This window comes from Pinus tabuliformis, chromosome 9, assembly GCF_031772625.1.
Source record: "Pinus tabuliformis cultivar Carrire ecotype Pingquan chromosome 9, CPIR1, whole genome shotgun sequence".
In the NCBI taxonomy this organism is placed as follows: Eukaryota; Viridiplantae; Streptophyta; class Pinopsida; order Pinales; family Pinaceae; genus Pinus; species Pinus tabuliformis.
In genome coordinates this window covers 482,062,106-482,065,801 of record NC_142307.1, presented here as the reverse complement: position 1 = coordinate 482,065,801, position 3,696 = coordinate 482,062,106, and positions in this window count along the sequence as shown.

The window sequence follows — 3,696 nt, the reverse complement described above, 5'->3', positions numbered from 1 at the left end:
GAGAACTCTTGGAGGAGTGTGGCATACTTGGAGTTTTGGAACAAGAAGGAAAAGGAATAACAAGAGAGTGTAAGAGGACATTGGGATCAGCAACTACAATGGGTTTTTCTTGCAGGTACCGAGTTGCATGTAGGTTTGCCTCACTAGTTTTGGCATGCATGGAATACGCATGTAGTTTCCTGGTTATGTTCTATCATTGGCATGAAGGATTTGTTGGATTTAGAGTGGATTTTCCTAGCCTTGCCATTTCCTAGATAACTATGGTGTTGTGGGTTTTACTTTTATTTTCTGGTTGGTTTTCTTGTTCCTTTAGCTGTGGGTTGAGTTACTAGTTCTTGGAGCCTTGGTTGGACAAACACTTCGGAGCCCTGTAACAACTTGGGTTGATTTACTATTCCTAGAGCCTTGGTTGGAAAAATGATTTGGAGCCCTTGGTGGGTTGAGCTACTAGTCTTGGAGCCTTGGTTGGAGCAAATGCTTTGGAGCCTTGGAAAACTTGGATAGAGACCAATCTATTGATGGTTAGTGATGTCCAACCATGAGGTGGAATCACTGGTTGAGGGTTGAGGTGGTTTGGCATCTGGAAGCCTTGGATGGTTTGATTGATTTGTTTCTTGAGATCCCACATTCATGCTTAGAATATGGCATAGTGGTGATTAGCTAAAAGAAATATTTGGTTCAGCCTAGTCTACGGTCAGGTGGTTTGTGGAAGTCCCATACCTGGTCAGCCTATGAAATCATCAGTAAGAGATCTCTTTCTCCTTGGTAATTTATGGGTAAATATACTTGTTTATATGTTGTTTATATGGATTTTATACCCTTGATATTTACGTTGGTTATATGATGGTTATGAATTAGTTTTATGACAGTAGAAATATATGTCTCTCATCATGTTTTGGTTAATCACTAATTGTAAAATGAATATATGGATTAATAGATGGTAATGCAGTTATTTTGATGGGGCATCAATGCTTCTTAGTGATTCTCAAATACGTATGAGACCCCTATGCTCATATCTATTGTTTAAACTTGTAGATTACATCTTTGTGACATGTTTGATGAAAGGCCAGTCATGGCTAGTAGGGGTCGTGTCAAGTCCTTGTTCAAGTAATTGCATTTTTACCATTGTTCTAATGTTATCTTTCATTTCTAGAAGTTTCATGGAGTTATTGGCAGTGACCTAAGCCTTCGCCCTAAAAAGTGGCACATAATTCAGAGTTGCAGGCACAAAAATACCTAGGAAAGTTCCCAGTCGCATGCATGCCCATGATTTGGGAGAGACTATAGGATCCCAATCACACTCATGAACATGTTATGGGAGCGAAAGAGGGTTTAATGCAGTAAAATGTTAGTTTGTCTTAGGGGCTAGTCACTTGGGAGGTTTGGATGGCTCCTGGGGGTTCTGTTGTATATTTGGAAAGGCTATGTAGTGTGTTCCGTCAGTTCCATTTCCTTAACTGACACATGGGGAGTTGAATCATATCATAGTAACTATTCGTCACATGTTTACTCCGGTTGGATAGTTGCTTGGGTAGATGTGGGAGGAGAGTGTTACAAAGTAGTATGAGAGCACGGTTTAACACTTGGACTGGATGGGTGGAATGTGTTTTTCATACATGCATGCAGGTTGTATATGTCCTTGTTATGTATGCATGATGGTAGTCATTGTAACAATTGTGTTTGCATGTAGGATTTCATGACATTGTTGTGAGGATGTGTTTGTCATGAATTCATGTCAATTGTATATACATTTACTATGCATGACAATGTTTGTAAGTTGTTGTGCATGCATTGTTATGGTTATGGTTATGCCTGCATAATAGGTTAGATATGCACAGTGATGTCATTGTATGTATTTATATCATCATGATGTTGTTGCATGGTGTTATGATTCTAATGTGTTGACTGAGATAGAGAAGGCAATAGAGTGAGGTTGCGGCACGAGACATTAGGGTAAGAGAAGATCGTCATACATGTATTGTATGTTTGGCATGCAGGTATGTTGGTTAATGGATTTTTATATGTATTAGGGTTATAAACATGTTTGTTGTTCTATTATTATTATGGTTACATGTATGATAAGAAATGCTAGTTGATTAGTGTAGTCATATGCACATGTGTTGGATAGTCATGAAGGATAGTAGCTTGTTGTTATATGCATGATGGTTGTGGTTATTTCATTTAAGATCTTGGTGTTATTATGTATCATGATAATTTGGATTGGCCTATGCAGATGGTTACAGTTATGATATTCAAGTATGATTCTATATATTTAGGATATTGTGTCATACTAATCTAGACTGACTATGCATATGTGATTGTTATGTATGAATGAAAATTGTTTATGAGTTTATGATGTGAACATGTTAGCTAGTTATTGTTATGGATATCATGACCTTATTTATGTTTGACTTGACGTGGTGTGAAGTTATATCGCGCTAATCAAGATTGATTGTGCAAACAGGATATCCTCCCTTAAGATTCATTAAGGTATGAGTTTTCTTATGTTGTCTATTTGGTTTATCTAACATGTTATGTTAACAAGTTATCTCAATGTTTGATTAATTACATGCTATGAGTATGTGTCTGAAAGATTTCACAAATGAATGGTCTTGTTTTAAGATGGTTGTACTAACGCATTATGTGTTGAGACAACTCATATGTACTTGAGTGTAAGTGTATTCTAGTTGTAGTATGGTTTTGACTATTATTTGATTATGACATGGTTGTTATTCTTGGAAAAGGTTGATTTCAAATTGATAGACATGATGCCTTTATTTATGGAACATGTGACTAACATATGTAAACAGTTGCGATGAAACATACTTGGTATTAGCATGACAAGGTAATAGTTGATGTGTTTATATAACTAACAGTTGGGTGATGTGATAGTACATAATATGACTTGATTGGAGCAAGGTAAAAGGTAAAAGGAAGGAATTGGGTAATAATTCCTTTGGAAATGTTTGGAAACCACAATTCCAAACGAATGAGTGCTTTGCATACACGAAGTCTTCTTAACTCTAATATTGTCTGACATTATGTGGGATATGTGCTAGATTCATGAACGTGTATTTGATAGGTATATTAGCTAGTTTTTAGTTATAGATGGATCTATCAAAGGGAAGCATAGTCCCCTAAGAAATTGCATGGATGTGTCTAGTTATAAGGCAATGTGCTTAGCACAACAAGGTAAGATAACTAGTGTGTTGTTATGTTTATTTATGCACTAACAATTATGTGTTTGTGGAAATATGATGTAGGGAATTGCATGGCAAAAGAGCCTATCATGAAATCTTGAAGAAGGCTCAGGTTGAATTTTCCATTGGAAGCATTGGGAACCATGGGGATTGAGTCATGGTGTTTGTTGATAGTTTTGTGCTTTTAGTATTTTGTTCTTTGCTTGTGCTTTATTTGTAGTTTTGTTTATGTCTAGTGTATGGACATACCACTTTGTTTTTGGTGTTGTATTGTTATTGGTTTTGATGGTTTTCTTCTGGTTTGTTTCTAGTTCTTGCCTTTTATGTTTGAGGGTATTGGGAATTGGTTGGGAAGGAGGAAGTTAATGGAGCTTGGGGAGAGCTGTGTGATACCCGACAGGTAATGCAAGGATCAGATGAAGCTCGGTGCATGAGTAAGGGAAGTTGAAGGTAAGAATATCATAGTCGATTGGACTAGTTGTGTCCATTGTGGTAA